The sequence below is a fragment of the Macaca mulatta genome, chromosome 4 (genome assembly GCF_049350105.2).
Source record: "Macaca mulatta isolate MMU2019108-1 chromosome 4, T2T-MMU8v2.0, whole genome shotgun sequence".
In the NCBI taxonomy this organism is placed as follows: Eukaryota; Metazoa; Chordata; class Mammalia; order Primates; family Cercopithecidae; genus Macaca; species Macaca mulatta.
Window position 1 is genome coordinate 96470735 of NC_133409.1, and position 16535 is coordinate 96487269.

Genomic DNA, 16535 nt, shown 5'->3' on the forward strand with positions numbered 1-16535 from the left:
CCAAAATTGGCTCACACAATTTTGGAAGCTAAGTCACACAACCTGACCCCTGCAAGCTGGAGACCCAGGAAAACCAGTGGTGTCAATCTGAGTCTGAGTCTAAAAGCCTGAGAACCAGGAGGCCTGATGGTGTCTTAGTCAAAGGGCAGAAGATCGATGTCTTAGTTCATGGATTCAGGCAGGGAGAAGTCAACCTTCTTCTGCCTTTTTCTTCCATCGGGACTGGACCTGAGGGGTTGAATGATGCCCACCCACATTGGTGAGGGCCATCTGCTCTACTCAGTCCACCCCTTCACAGGCTCATCTCTTCCAGAAACACCCTCACAGACACACCCAGGAATAATGCTTAACCAGATATCTGGGTATCCCATGGCCCAGTCAAACTGACACACAAAATTAACCATCACACTTATAGTTCTGTAGGCCAGAAGTCTGAAGTCCAGATGTTAGCAGTGCTGTACTCCCTTCAGAGGCTCTAGGGGAAAATCGTTCCTTGTCCCTTTTAGCTTCTGGTGGCTGCAGATGGTCCTTGGTTCAGGCCACAACACTGTAATCTCTGCCTAGGTCTTCACTTCACCTTCTCTTTGTGTGTCTCTGTCTAATTTCCCTCCGTCTTTCTTATAAGAATATATGTGATTGCACTTAGGGTCCACCCAGATAATCCAGGAGAGGCACCTTCTCCCAAGATCCTACCCAGATAATCCAGGAGAAGCACCTTCTCCCAAGATCCTACCCAGATAATCCAGGAGAAGCACCTTCTCCCAAGATCCTACCCAGATAATCCAGGAGAAGCACCTTCTCTCAAGATCCTGCCAATATAATCTAGGAAAGGAACCTTCTCTCAAGATCCTTAACTTACTAACATTTTTGGGGGGGCCACATAAGGTAGTATCACTCATTTATCATTTAAGGTAATATGCACAGGTTCTGAAGGTTAGGAAATGAATATATCTTTGGCAGGGTGGACATTTTACCTGCAACCATACCAACCCTACCACCAGTAACAACCAGAAAAGTTCAAAACATTAAATATTAAACACAACATTAAACAAAACACAAAACAAAACAAAAAATCTGTTTGAAGACCAAAGACCCAAGTCCTTGCAAGAACCTAAGTATTCAAGATCACGAAGGAAAGGGTGGTACAAAGACGTGAGCCAAATGTTTGGGGACATGTTTTCCTTTGTGGCATTTGCTGATATGCAAGCAGCTATGAAGAGTTTAGGGAACACAAAGGTAGAAAAACTGGGTAAATAAACACTCCAGACTTCGGCTGGAGACCCTGAAAAGGGTTAATCATCCTAGCAATAAGGACATACTGGAAAGACACTAGCTTCATAAAGACTGATGCCCAGCTCAGAATCAATTCAAATGAAAGAAAAACCAGAGAGTTTTGTAGTTCATGTATCCAATTAAGGTCTGATGTCCAGAAGACGTAAGGAATGTGTTCAAAATCAATAAGAAAAAGATAATCTAATAGGAAAATGCTCCAGAGTTTGAAAAGGTAATTTCACCAAACGGGTTATCCAGACAGCCAATAAGCATACGGAAAGGTGCTCAACTTCAAAAGTCATCAAGGAAATAGGAAGTAAAACCACTATGCCCAGACAAGGGCTAAAATTTTAAAAGACTGGAAACACCATGGTTGACACAGATCTGGAGCAATGCTAACTTTTTAAACACCTGTGCCTGGGGATGTAAACTGGTATAAGCACTTTAGAAAACTGTTTGTTAGTGCCAAACATCTATGTATCCCATGCCCAAACAATTCCAATTCTAGGTATATAATCAACAGAAATACAAACATGTATACCAAAGGACATATGGGGAATGTTCATTGCAGCATTACTCATAATAATGAACTATAAATTATTGGTAATCCATCTAATCATAGAAATGAAGAGAACTATTTCCACAAAATACATTATGACAGTCTTTTGAGGATATCTTATGCACAACATTGTAATTCCATTTATGGCAGGTGTGTCCAATCTTCCCTGGGCCACATTGGAAGAAGCAGAATTGTCTTGGGCCACATATAAAATACACTAACACTAACAATAGCTGATGAGCTTAAAACAAAACAAAACAAAAACTCCAAAAAAATCTTTTTTTTTTTTTTTTTTTTTTGAGATGGAGTGTTGCTCTGTCACCCAAACCGGAGTGCAGTGGCACAATCTCAGCTCACTGCAACCTCTGCCTCCCAGGTTCAAGCGATTCTTCTGCCTCAGCCTCCTGAGTAGCTGGGATTACAGGTGCATGCCACCATGCCTGGATAACTTTTTGTATTTTTGGTAGAGACGGGGCTTCACCATGTTGGCTGGGGCAGTTCCAAACTCCTGACTTCAGGTGATCCACCCACCTCGGCCTCCCAAAGTGTAGGGATTACAGGTGTAAGCCACCGCGCCCGGCCCTTCATAATGTTTTAAGAAAGTTGACAACTTTGTGTTGGGCCACATGCAAAGCCATCCTGGGCCATATGGTGGCCACCAGCCATGGGTTAGACAAGCTTGATGTATGGTTTGGCTACTTAAGTCATTGAAATGTGACAGTCTGATAATTCTTGTTTTCACAAATTGGAACATTAAATTTTCCCACATTATACTTTAGAAAATTTATCTATAGAAATAGCGAATGCATTCTGAATCGCTTTGCCATGCCATAAATAGGGAGAGACTGCCTTGTTCTTCACTTTGCTTTCTCTGTGTGTCTCTGTGAAGCTCATGGCCACCTAAGACTAACACTAATGCCTTTCCGCTCCAGAATGTAGTTAACCAAAATATTTAGGTTATGTTCTTAAGTAGTTTATTGTTTGGTAACTTAACAGTATACAAAGTTGAAAATGAAATTTAAAATATAAATAATTTTTTAAAACTGTAAAACAACCAAAACGGCCATGAATAGAAGGGATAAACTGTGATATATATTCATACTATATAAGAATGTAAATCAATAAACTATTACTATTCATACCCATGTGGATAAATCTTGCAAATATCCTGCTAAGCAAAAGAGGCCAGATACAAAAAGGATACGCTATATGATTCTCCTTATATAGAATTCAGAAACAGACAGAAGTCATCGATTGCATTATAAGTCAAGAGAGTGATTTGGAGGGGAAAGCAGGTAGGGATTGGGAGGGGGGATACTGGAAATTTGGCAGTTTTCAACTTCCTGATTTGGGTGGTAGTTATGTGAGTGCATTCCCTTTGTGAAAATTCATCAATCTGTATGTTTACGGTTTGTGCACTTTTCATCTGGTATATATTTTAATTGAAAATTAAAAAGAAAAAACAGCCATGAACAGTGGTTCATACCTGTAATCCCAGCTACTCAGGAAACTGAGGAGCTTGAGACCAGCCTGGGCAACATAGTGAGACTCTGTCTCTAAAAAATATTTTTTAAAATTTAGCCAGGCATGGTCGCACATGCCTATAGTCCCAGCTACTGAGGAGACGAGGCAGGAGGATCCCTTGAGCCCAGGAATTAAAGGCTGCCGTGAGCAATGATCCCACCACTGCACTGCAGCCTGGGCAACAGAGGAAAGAAAGAAAGGAAAGAACGAAAGAGAAAGGAAAGGAAAGAAAAGAAAGAAAGGAAAGAGAAGAAAGAAAAGAGAGAGAGAGAGAGAGAAAGAGAGGGAGGGAGGGAGGGTGGAAGGAAGGAAGGGAGGGAGGGAGGGAGGGAGGAGAGAAATAGAAAAGAAAGAAACAGCTATGAACTATGAGCCCCCAGATCTGAATTTTCTGAGTGGAAACCATTCACTCTTCTAAGACCAACAAGGATTATTACCTTTTCTAGATTAGCTATGAAATCTATCCCAATCAGTATTTTTTATTAAAATTGATATTAATGTGCAACATGCTGCACAGCCATTTGCTAAGCTTACTGGTATTTCTGACACTTTCAGGAAATTCAATTATATGCTTCACTAATACTGGTAAAGCACTGAAAATATCTCCTCCAGTCAAAGTACAGGTTCACCCCAACAGCAAACACAGATGCTGCTCCCTGTACCCACCCTGGCCACAGCCCCACACTCCAGGCTGCACAGCTGGCTCCCAACGACAGCATGGGATCCCAAAAACCCATGACTGAACTCTGCCCCGCAACTTGGAGAATGACACTTGTTCTGAGACCAAAACCAAGAGGTGGCTTAGATTTGTCCCATGGTAGTTCATGTGGGAGTGGAGAGAATAGAGTGCGATGACATATCTGTATAACACTTAACACTGCAAACTTTCCTTTGTTCATTAGGAGACCCAACCTCTCTACTGGATGTTTTACAAATACAGAATTTACTGGCATTTAAGACTATTGCTGTAAGTTTATGTTGGGAGTAACAATGGTCAAAGTAGAAGATCATTTTTACTTTTCTATACCATCTATGCATGGAAGTCTACCTACATGGCCCATACAGGCTTATCATATGACCTTGTAACTGCTTTCATCTTGACTTCTCCAGGACTCAAAGAACAGCCAAGGTAACCCACAATCAGGACCATACCTAAGACCAAACTGTGAGGCTGAGGTCTGTAATCCCAGCAGTTTGGGGGGCCGAGGTGGGAGGATCACCTAAGCCCAGGAGTTCAAGACCAGCCTGGGCAACAGAGTGAGACTTCGTCTACAAAAAAAAAAATTTAATGTTTTAAAAAATTCAAAAAACACTCTGAGGTTCTTTGGTCTCTGCTGTGGCCACATTTCTCTATTCATTTCCCTTGACTTCCCTTTCAGAAGATGACAAGCACGGGAATTCAGTTATTTGCCACAAAATCATTTAGCAAATCATTAAGGCAATCCTAAAACAGAAAAAATGTAGTTCTTTTGTTCCCTAGGGAATAGTGACATCAACAATATCAGGACCAAATTAGATTATATCAAAAGCCATAGCAAACATTTTCCTGGGCCAGGCACTGCACTAAGCACTTTATATGCATTATTCTATGTAACCCTTACAAATCTATTCATATTACTATTCATATGCCCATTCTACAGATTAGAAATAAAGGCTAAAAAAGGTTCAGTAACTCACCCAGAGGTTCACAGCTAATAAATGCCAGATCTGACCCTTAAGCTTCAGAGTGCCTGACCCCACAGACTATGCCTTTAACCACTAACTACTTTGCCTCCTTATAGTCTTAAATAATGCAAGATTGGAGGGGCTGGCAGCAGGCAGTGGAGGCGCGGGGCCTGCTCCCGCTGGCGCCATGGCCAAGACCGTGGCCTATTTCTACGACCCTGACGTGCACAACTTCCACTACGGAGCTGGACACCCTATGAGGCCCCATCACCTGGCATTGACCCATAGCCTGGTCCTGCATTACGGTCTCTATAAGATGATCCCCAGTGTTTTCCGGGCTCTTTGAGTTCTGCTTACGTTACACGGGCACATCTCTGCAAGGAGCAACCCAGCTGAACAACAAGATCTGTGATATTGCCATTAACTGGGCTGGTGGTCTGCACCATGCCAAGAAGTTTGAGGTACCACCCTCAGGTGCTTTACATTGATATTGACATCCACCATGGTGACGGGGTTCAGGAAGCTTTCTACCTCACTGACCAGGTCATAACGGTGTTCTTCCACAAATAGGGAAATTACTTCTTTCCTGGCACAGGTGACATGTATGAAGTCGGGGCAGAGAGTGGCCACTACTACTGTCTGAATGTGCCCCTGCGGGATGGCATTGATGACCAGAGTTACAAATACCTTTTCCAGCCAGTTATCAACCAGGTAATGGACTTCTACCAACCCACATGCATTGTGCTCCAGTGTGGAGCTGACTCTCTGGGCTGTGATCGATTGGGCTGCTTTAACCTCAGCATCCGAGGGCATGGGGAATGTGTCGAATATGTCAAGAGCTTCAATATCCCTCTACTGGTGCTGGGTGGTGGTGGTTATACTGTCCGAAATGTTGCCCGCTGCTGGACATATGAGACATCGCTGCTGGTAGAAGAGGCCATTAGTGAGGAGCTTCCCTATAGTGAATACTTCGAGTACTTTGCCCCAGACTTCACACTTCATCCAGATGTCAGCACCCGCATCGAGAATCAGAACTCACGCCAGTATCTGGACCAGATCCGCCAGACAATCTTTGAAAACCTGAAGATGCTGAACCATGCACCTAGTGTCCAGATTCATGACGTGCCTGCAGACCTCCTGACCTATGACAGGACTGATGAGGCTAATGCGGAGGACAGGGGTCCTGAGGAGAACTATAGCAGGCCAGAGGCACCCAATGAGTTCTGTGATGGAGACCATAACAACGACAAGGAAAGCGATGTGGAGATTTAAGAATGGCTTGGGATGCTGTGTCCCAAGGAATTTCTTTTCACCTCTTGGTTGGACTGGAGGGGAAAGGAGTGGCTCCTAGAGTCCTGGAGTGGTCACCCCAGGGCTTTTGCTGACTCTGGGAAAGAGTCTGGAGACCACATTTGGTTCTCGAACCATCCACCCCCTTTTCCTCTCTCTCCCAAGGACTGACAATGGTACCTATTAGGGATGAGATACGGACAAGGATAGGTATATGGGACATTATTGTCAGTGGGCCCTGGAGGTCAGTCCCTAGCCCCCCTTGTCCCTTATTTCTTCTCTGCTTCACTCCAACCCAGAGATTTTGAGGGACGAATGGGTAGACAAGGACTGAGATTGTCTCTGACTTCCTCCTCCCCTTGCTTCCAGGGAAGATGAAGAGAGAGGGATTTGGCAGGCGCTATGGCTCCCTAACACCTGAATCCCAGATGATGGGAAGTATGTTTTCAAGTGTGGGGAGGATATGAAAATGTTCTGTTCTCACTTTTGGCTTTATGTCCATTTTACCACTGTTTTGATCCAAAAACTAAGGCAGTAATTTTTGTAAAAAAAAAAAAATAATAATAATAATAATGCAAGATGAATACTTAAAGTAAACAGGGTACCCAGGCTTGGGTCTGCAGGTAGGGGTAGAAAATCCAGACCAGCAAGCCAGGAATGGCTGCAGCACTACTCAGAGCAGTAGCAGGAATCTCCCTATGCCTTAGGGTGTGCCTCTAAGAAATGGCTACAACCCATAGCTCTGGCCAGGTAGCCAGGAATCAGAGAGGAGAAGGAATCCAGTGAGGTCCTGAGAAAAGTGAGTATTTGGGAAGAGTCTATGAAGGAAGAGGAATCGGGCTGTGGTGGGCCCACTCGTACCCCTTCATGACCTCAGCCTTGCAATGGGGTGTTTTATAGATGACTAACCCCATATCAAGGGCAGCTGCTTTCACTGGGCCTATGATTGTATCCTCATAATAAGCCCTGACACAGAAGTCTCTGGATGAAGAGGAGATGTCAGCAGGTGATTCTACTGCTCCCTTTATTACCTGTCCAGGGCAATGCTAAGCAACACCAGCCATCACCATCTAGCTCTCCGCTCCAACCTTCAGCAACCACTCAATTACCCAACAGATATGACACTGAGCACCTACTATGTGCAGGTACTGCGAGGGGTGCCAGAGTTACAGCATAGAGCAAAGCAAAGATCCTTCGTGGAACTTACATTTCATATGATTCTATTTATATAAAATGTCCAGAAAAGGCAAATACATAGAGACAGAAATTATATCAGTAGTAGACGAGGGCCAGGGAGATTGGGGGGAAATGGGAGTCACTGCTAATAAGTACAGGTTTCTTCTGAAGGTGATGAAAGTCTTCTAAAATTAATTGTGACGATTATTGCACAACTCTATGAATATACCAAAACCCACAGAATTATACACTTTAAGTAAATTTTATGGTATGTGAACTAGATATCAATAAAGCTGTCGAATTAACAAAAATAAGGACCAAAAAACAGAACTTTGCATCTCAAGCTCTGCTCTATGCTATTGCCACAGTACCAGGTGCTTTCTGTATATAAGGAAGAACATGAAAGCTTCCCAATGAGGCTAAAAAAAAAAATAAACTATTCGGAAAGACTTTTAAGTGCCCAACCTATTTACTAATGTGCCCCTTAAAATGTTAGGCACATCAGAGATTATTACGTGACTAAAGACAGGCTAAATTATGCTGTGGTAACAAGTCCCAAATCTCAGTAGCTAAATAACAAGTTGATTTTGCATTTATGCTACATCCACTTAGGGCTGGCTGAGGCTGTTTCCTCTCCAACTTGCCCAGACTGACAGAGCAACCACCATCTGGAGCTTTGCCAGTCTCCACAGCAGAGGGCAAGAGGGATCTGGAGTGTCACACACTGGTGACTGAGCAACTCAGCCCAAAATTGATATAGCATACTTCTCTCAACATGGCTAGAAGTAGTCACATGGCTCCAAAAACACAAGGAGGCCAGGAAACACAAGCCCATCACATGCCTGGAAAACAGAAAGCTTTGAAAAGCCAGTAAACAGTGCTAATGTTTGCACAGGCGATTAAGGTATAGTGTGGTTAAGAATGTGGATTGGGAAGTCAGCATACTTGGCTTAAATCCCAATGCTATCACTCACTATCTAGACATCACCACATTACTTGGGAGAAGTTAACTTGACCTCTTTGGGCCTCAGTTTCCTCATCCATAAAATGGGGAAAGTAATGGTATTCACCTCATAGGTCTGTTAGAAGATTAAAGAGGATTCTATCTGTAAGGAATGGAGAACAGAACCTGGCAAGTGCTAATGCCATAAGTACCATATAACCTTTATTATTTTGAAAAAAAAAATAAAGGCAATGTTGTTTTATCTGTGTAATATAATGAGTTGGCACTGTGTGAAGTATCACTCTACAGAATCCAACACATACAAAGTAGGCATAAAATAAACTGCAGCCCTTAGTAACAGAAAACCAGGACTTCCACGTCTTACTTAGCCCGCCCTTGAACTAGTTGTCCGGTCCCTTGGCTTCATGTTTCGTTCTTATCTTTAAGTGAAGGCTCTCCAGCACTAAAAGCTTGGAATTCTTTATTCATGGGTCATTGACTTGGCCCACTGTGGTCCTTTCATTGTTTGCTCTCTGTTCTTTGCCAATAAAGGATGGTCCTCCCCTTCAAATCAAGGGAGCACCAAGACATTCCCTAGCTGGTTCCAAAAGGCAAACCTCACCTGGATGCGCCCCTCTGGGCAAGCTGACCCTAGCCCACTTTCTGCGAGCAAGCCATCAGGAAGCAGCCAGGAGAGAGGCAGGTCACTGGTGCACTTCAAAGGAAGCGCCCGCCTCCCAGGGAGAGTGGGGAGGGTGCACAGTCGCCCAGAGGGAGGGCAGCTGGCCTCCACCCAGAGCCCTGATGAGTTGTCTCCTACCATCCCTGTGCAAGAGCTTCATGGCCCTCAACAAACAGCTCCATACACCTTTTAGAAGCACCCTCCTCACCTGTACCTTCCCTCCTTGGCCCAGGTGGGTACTGCACCTCTGTGTTGGGGGAGTCCTTGGGGTTTATGGAGAGCCGAACATTCCCACAGATCTGTTGTCTAGTTTGGCCCTATTCTGGGGTCAGGAACAGGAATACGAATTTAAAAATTAGGAAGATGTGTCATGAGATTTTTTTTAAAAAATCTCCCAGTAAGGCAAAGCTTTAAAAAGTGGGGGCCATTCACAATATTTCAACCTCAGTTTAACACATTAAATATGTGAAAAAAATATAGGTAACCAGGAAAATAAATCTCAGTGCTGCTGTTTTTCTAATGTTGATGACCATGTCCAACAATTTCAATCTCAGTAGCTGAGGCATCCTCCCTTTAGGAGCCATTAAAGCCACCTCCCCAGTGTAATCTATCTTTTCTGTCGGAAATCCTTTTTGCCCTCCATGTGTATCTCTGAGTCATGCTCTCTTTCTCTTTCTGCACCTGTGCCCTGGCTGGGACGCTATGGCAAATTCCACCTCCTGGGAATTCCCTGATTTCCCCAACTCTCATCACTTCCAGGTCACTTACTGTCAACACCCATTTGTCCCTGCCCTGGGCTATCCTTTAAGGTTCAAGCCAACAGCCAAGTGGGCGAGACCTCTTGGAGGCAGATTGTCCAGGCTCAATCAAAGCACAGAAGACTGCAGGCCTAGCCAATGTCTTAGACTGCAACCTCACACAGGACCTTGAGCCAGAACCACCCAGCCACTCCTGGATTCCTGATGCACAGAAATAGTGCAGAATACTAAACGTTTATTGTTTTAAATAAAGTACTAAGTTTGGGGTAATTTGTTATACAGCAATAAATAACGAATACAGGTGGTATCCAGGTGATAAAGCAAGTTTAATATAGAATTTATGCAGGCGGTAGGTATACAGGTGTTCACTGTAGAAGTCAGCTTTGCTGTATGTATGAACATTTTCATAATCAAACTTGGGGGGGGAAGTGTAGGCTGCATAATATAAAACTGGCAGCTGGATCAGTCTAGGACACAGCTACAGGAAAGTTTCCTGAATAATAAAATAAAATGATTTGAAAGAAGTACCAAGGAATATAGTCTTTTGGAAGCAGATATCTTTGGAGCATTTACTACATACATTTTATAGTATATGTATGTATGTATAAAGTAGGATTAGATGTGTATGTGCTACTTTATTTTATCCCAACTCCCAATTTTCAAATAGACACTGATCTGCCAATTTCAGTTTTTATCAGCAAAGGGCACTTCTCAGGAATGGAATTACCATAATATCAAAGGTAACCTATTTCTTCCAATGAGGCCACCAAACATCCATTTGCTACCCCGTGCTCTGTTTGTTCTGCCTGATTTAGTTCCCAAACTAATTAGGCTAGCTTAATTCCCTGCTGCTTTATCAGCTAATGGTTACAGAAACCGATTAACTTTCACAGTAACATGCTCAACACAGAGCTGCAACAAATGGGTAATTCTGCACTCCAGAGAAATCGGACTGGTAAAACCAGTGCTGATGCCGGCTTGTGCTTTCCTTGCTGTTTACCTATACTTAACATCCACCCCTGCATATTTTTATAGTGAAGAGTATGCTAAAATTGCTGTTCATATCCAACATCGAGAATGTATTTTTACATAAATAATGCAACTAGCCCAGTCTTTTTATGTAATGATATGAACCATAAAAAAATTATGCATTCAATAGAAATACAGACTCATTATTTTCTTCAAATATAAACAAACCAAAATCTGCCTGTCAGTGATTGGAGCCCACTTTGTTTATTTTACAGATATCAGAGGTGGTCATCACAATGTTGACTGATAATAAAAGTTACCCTGTTACAAAGCACACAGTAATGTACTGGAGATAAGCTTGGAAAATATTGACAGTTGGATTCAGTGTTTAGCAGAGAGTCTTATTTATATTGCATATGGAATCCTCAACACTGGCCAATACCAACACACCTAGAAGGAGAGGCCCTTGCAGTATTCACCACAGACAAGCACGAGGTGAGGCGGACTAGGGACTCGCTTGTTTAATCTTACCTCATCTGCCGCCTAGTTGGAGAGGACAGAAAGTTAAACACTACATTTTTCAGGCTCCACACTTTGCAGCTAGAGATCAGGATGTGAACCAACTAAAGTCACCTGTGCAAAATTAGGGAGGAGGAAGTGAAGCAGAGGCCTTCTCTAGGCAGCTTTTGGCTGGCAAGCAAACTGTGGAATGGGAGGTGGGCTTTTGTTTCATTTTGTCCAGCTTCATTGAGGTATAACTGACAAATTAAAATTGTACAAATTTAGGCTGGGGGTGGTGGCTCACGCCTGTCATCCCAGCATTTTGGGAGGCCAAGGCGGGCGGATCGCTTGAGGTCAGGAGTTCGAGTACAGCCTGGCCAACATGGTGAAACCCCGTCTCTACTAACAATACAAAAATTAGCCAGGCATGGTAACACATGCCTGTAATCCCAGCTACTAAGCAGGCTGAAGCAGGAGAATAGCTTGAACCCAGGAGGTGGAGGCTGCAGTGAGCTGAGCTTGTGCCACTGCACTCCAGCCTGGGTGACAGAGACTCCATCTCAAAAAATAAAAATAAATAAAATTGTGTAAATTTAAGGTAAACATGTTTTGATATATGCATACATTCCTAAATGATTACCACAATCGGGCTAATTAACACATCCATCACCTCAGTTACTTTTGTATGTGGTGAGAATACTTAAGATCTACTCTCCTTGCAATTTTCAAGTACAATACACTAACTGCAGTCACCATGCTGCACACTGGATCTCCAGAACTTACTCATCTTATAACTGAAAATTTATACCCTTTGACTAACATCTTCCCATTGCTTCCACCGCCCTCCCCCGGCCCCCGCAACTACCTTCCTACTCTATGAGTTTGACTTTTTAAGATTCCACGTATAAGTGGAATCATGCAGTAGTTATCTTTCTGTGTTTGGTTATTCATTTAGCATAATGTCTTGCAGGTTCATCCATGTTTTCGCAAATGGCAGGCTCTCCTTTATTAAGGATGAATAATATACCATTGGGGTTCATTTTCTTTATTCAGTGGACACAGGTTATTTCCACATCTTGGCTATTTTAAGTAATGCTGCAACAGACGTGGGGTGCTGATATCTTTTCATGGCAGTGATTTCATTTCCTTTGGATATATACCCAGAGGTGGGATTGCTGGATTACAATGCAGTTCTATTCTGAATTTTCTGAGGAGCCTCCATATGGTTTTCCATCATGACTGCACAAAATGGGTAGGTTTTCTGTAACCACATTCTAGGGCCACTCTCGAGTGCCAGGAGGCACTGTAGTGGCAGACCCTTCTCCATTCAGGCTTCCTGAACTTCGGAACCAGCAAAGAGTGGGTTCTAGAACCTATAGCTCCAGTTAATGTCCTGTGAGTTGGCAGGCCTGCCAGAGGACCAGATCTTCACTCTTCTAGGAGTTGCTCTGAGGGCCCAGCCCTGCCAGTGACTCTGTGAGCACTCAATTCTGTCTCCTTCTGCTTAAAATGCCTAGAGGAGTTGCTGTTTCCTAGACTGATCCCTTAATCACAACAGAAATCCCGTATCTTTTAAGAACAATAAAAAATGAAAATACAATGATCTCTCCACTGTATATTTTCCAACTACTCAATCACTAAGCACTTCAGGATGGGTGATAAGTGCTGAAATTGCACAGATGGTGCATACGGGAGGACAGCCCCCGGAGAAGGCAGAAATACAGACGCCTGGTAAGGAAATGGAGAGCCAGCATAGCCCCCGGGTGGTCAGGGTTAGACCAACTCTGCCTGCAGAGAAGAAAGTGTGAGGGGAGGACATACAGGGAAACTAAAACCATAAAAGCTAATCTGAAATTGACATAATTGGCCAAACAGCCACAAAACTTACCTGTGGACACATGCGACTCATGGAAACCAAGCTCGCTACTTTACAGTTAAAGCTCACATGGTATAAGGTGGGGCCAAAAAAAGCAGCTGTGATGTCAGGAGCTCTGTGACGTGTGCGCGATTTCTTTGAGCATTTCCAGGCTGTGGTTGCACGGTGATTTAGAATTTTCATTAAAGCGAAAGGCAGGAAGCCTTCTATATGGTTTAAAGCCAGCATGTCTGAGTTCTATTCCCCACACTGCTGCTGCAGACTGGATGGGCAAATCCCCAATTTGTTTCCTTTACTTCAAGACCGTCCTTCAGCCAGGCACAGTAGCTCACACTTATAATCCTAGTACTTTGGGAGGCCAAGAAAGGAGGATTGCTTGAGTCCAGGTGTTCGAGACCAGCCTGGTCAATATAGCAAGGCCACATCTCTATAATTTTTTTTTTAATTTGACCAGGTGGGTAGCACATATCTGTATCCCAGCTTCTTAAGAAGTTGAGGCAGAGGATCTCTTGAGCCCAGGAGTTCAAGGGTGCAACAAGCTATGATCATGCCACTGCACTCTAGCCTGGGCAACAGAGCGAGACCTTGTTTTAAAAAAAAGAGAGAGACTGTCCTATAACAAGAGTCTCAATAATAAGAGCAGCAGCTACCCTCTGTGGAGAAGCTACAAGCCCATGTTCCCTACGCGTCCCATTTAACCTCAGAATCCCATCAGCTGGTTATTATTAAATGGATACGACCATTCTCCCTGGTTTACCACTCCCATCTTGGTGCAGGCCTCCATCACCTCTCACCTGGATGCTGAACAGCCCTGTGCCTGGTCTTTCTGTTTCCATCCTTCCTTTCCCCTCCCCACACTATCTCAATACAACTGCCAAGGTGATCCTTTAAACCTCAGGTCAGACCATGTCACTTTTCTACTCAAACACCCTCTCCCTCACCACCACCGTGGCTTCTCATTTTACCCAGAATAAGCACCCAGGTCTGGACAATGGTCTCCAAAGTCCTCCAGCATCTGCTCCCCACTTACCTCTCTGATTACATCATCTCCTGCTCCCCTGGCTCATTCTGCTCTGGCCACTCCAGCCTCCTTGCTCCTCCTCCAGCACACCAGGTACACCCCTGCCTCAAGGCTTTGTACTACGGTCCCTCTACAAGGAATCTTCTTATCACCAGCTAGTCAAACAGCCTTCTCCCTTAGGTCCTACAGGTGTTTGTACAAATGTTACCTAATCAGTGATGCCTTCTCTGACTACCCCATTTAAAACTGCAGTCTTAGCACTTATTGCCATCTACATAATGTATTAATTCATTTTGTTTACTGTTTGTCACCCTCTCTGTTTCCTTGAGAATAGAAATTGTTTTTTTCAAGCCTATATCAGCCACATATAGCAGGCACTTAATATTTATTGAATTTGATGAAAAGATGAAGAATGTAGATTAGGTAACTTGCCCACATCTACACAGGTAATAAGCAGCAGCAAAAGGGGCCAAACTTAAGTTCAGTCTGACTCAGAAGTCCATACTCTGTCCAGAGCAACCTAAACTCTCCTTCCATAGCCCAGGGGCTTTATGAGATGCAGCAGACATAAAATAAACACCCAAACCAATGGCCTTCTGTCCTCTAATGGCTTTCTGTCCTCTCTCTGCCCAGGAGAGGTGACATCAGGCACTGGCCTAATCTACACAACTTCCTAAGAGAGCATGCACAACCTTAGAAGCAGTGGCACCCCATTTCTGAGGACTCTCCTTGTCTTTCTCTTTCAATCCTTTCTTGAGCGCCCCAGCAGCCAAAAAGCATCAGACCCACCCACCAGTCTAATGCAAAAAGCCTGAGAGTTCTGTAGTTTTGTCCAATTACTAACCTCGGTGAGATATTATAGCTTCTGCAGATTACCTCTGATTCTGGCTGAAAGAACCGTGTGAGTCCAAGCCAAGAACCCTGCTGCCTGCAGGATGCAAGAGACACTGGAAGGGTTCCCACAGCACTGTGAGGAGGTTGCAGAGGGTGTGGTGGAGGGTTACAGCCCAGAGTTATATAGAAATAGTTGCAGCTGCAGCAAAGGATGGGGGAAATCCTGTTAGAACCAGCCAACCCTCACCTCCACACCCCACTCCCCTTGGTGGAATAAAATTTATTTTGTCATACCCTAAGTGAAGATCTCTGTATTTTTAAATTAAATCAATTAACATAAATAACACACTTAGAACAGTACCTGCCACTGTAAGTACTACATTTCTGTAACTATTATAATGGGATTTAATTGCTATATTTTCTTGACAATAGCCAAAAGCTCAAAAAGGGTCCCATCGGGTAAGGAAAGCAAGGATCAAATCTGCATATGCTTTAAAAAAAAACTTTTTAAAAAGTATTCATCGGCCCAGACTCTTCTAAAAAATAAATAAGACAAGGCTTTGTAAGCTTTTGTAGATAGGAATTTGGACCTATTTCCCTTTATCTCTCTTTTTTTTAATAATAACATTTCGCCATTTTTAAAAATAAAGTTTCGCCATGGTTTCGCCACCTTGCCCAGGCTGGTGTCGAACTCCTGGGCTCAAGCCATCCACCTGCCTCAGCCTCCCAAAGTGCTAGGATTACAGGTGTGAGACAACATACCAAGTCTATTTCTCTTTATATCTCCTTTGAAATGTTCAAATGATTATTCTGCATAATTGTGGTTATTTTTATTATAGTTACGTTAAGTATGGCAATGTTACACTATCTGAAGTAACTATAGACATGAAACTGAAAAAATCTTTTTCAAGGAAACAGGCAGCGTAAACCCCAGATATGCCTACTATCCTAATAATTACCACGGCTGCTGTGAAGAAACATGGTGGACCTTGGGGAAAAAAGTTACAAACATCTGACAACCAATGAAGAAACTGAATAAAAATTTAAGGCAAGTGTAATTTAATGTTAACAATAAGAATATGGGAGGCTAGGTGAAAGTATTAATCATCTGTAGCAGCTGCCCACCAGCACTTTCAGCTGGAAACCAATGAAGGCGAAACTAGCCACAAACCAGACCCATTAAAAGAACACATAAATCCTGTGGGGTGGTGATGAGGTGGGACATACTTTTATTCCCACCACTCAGTTCAAATCACTGCATTTTCTTTTTTTTTTTTTAAAGATAACTGCTTGTATCAGAGACTTAGCACCATGATACCTTCTAAATGAGAAATAAATGAAATAAGAAGAATCATAGTTATCGCATCACACAAGCATAAAACATCCATTCACTTTGGTATAAGAAACAATATTTTCAAGCATCTCCACATGGATGTTATCCATAAAGCCCCTCCCCAGGTGTCTG

General features: G+C 43.2%; 1 protein-coding gene and 1 pseudogene across 17 annotated transcripts in view; one reads left to right on the plus strand and one right to left on the minus strand.

Annotated features, from left to right (window-relative positions):
• The window catches only part of ANKRD6 (ankyrin repeat domain 6), a 203720-nt gene that overhangs the window by 115541 nt on the left and 71644 nt on the right, over window positions 1-16535 (minus strand). The gene's annotated exons all lie outside the window — the stretch shown is intronic.
• On the plus strand, window positions 3432-6658 carry LOC106998032 (histone deacetylase 3 pseudogene; annotated as a pseudogene). Its single transcript, XR_003728882.2, has one exon. The product of XR_003728882.2 is annotated as a histone deacetylase 3 pseudogene (transcript).